Below are 779 nucleotides of genomic sequence, written 5' to 3'. Positions count from 1 at the left end.
TATATATATATATATATATTCAATGTGTGGGGTTTATTAGCCGCTGTGAGAAAATTTACAAAGTGTGTATTGAAAGGGCTTGTCGACAAGGCACTCTGTATTGCATGTTGGCGCAAGCTGAGGCTCTGATGGAAGAGCTTTCATCAAAGACGGAGACTTAAATAAATCGGTGCAAATTTTCTGAACTTGCACGATAGAGAAAAGATCGTTTGATGGTAAAAATGTGAACATGTAAATGATGAGTTATGGTTTAATTGATGATTGAAAGTAGTGAGATCTTCTCTCAGTAAATATATCAATCTATCTGCATCAAAATATAATCAGAAAAAAGGTGGGCGGGTGGCGGGGTTAATGGGGAAAGAGAAAGAGAAGAAAAAAAAAACTAGCAAAAAAACAAAAATTAATAGAATGCTGTGTAAATATACGTAATGTAGGGAGTATTAAAAAAAGTTAATTAGAAATAGCAATATTAGCCAATGGCTATCGGTTTTTATTAAACCAGTACGTATGGGAGATCATTTCGGAGATTTTCGCTTTTATAAAACCTCTTCAGCCAAGCACTGTCTCGGGCGTGCTAATGTATATATATATATATATATATATATATATATATGATATAATATAAATAATATATAGATACATGCATATATCCATATATATATGTACATACCTACATCTATATGTATACATACATGCATATATGTGTACAGGACATAAAAAAAAAACAAAAAAAAAACGTTAAACACAATGAGAAACGAAAACAGAAAACGAACTTTTTT

This window comes from Octopus bimaculoides, chromosome 1, assembly GCF_001194135.2.
Source record: "Octopus bimaculoides isolate UCB-OBI-ISO-001 chromosome 1, ASM119413v2, whole genome shotgun sequence".
Taxonomy (NCBI): Eukaryota; Metazoa; Mollusca; class Cephalopoda; order Octopoda; family Octopodidae; genus Octopus; species Octopus bimaculoides.
This window is presented reverse-complemented; position numbering follows the sequence as displayed.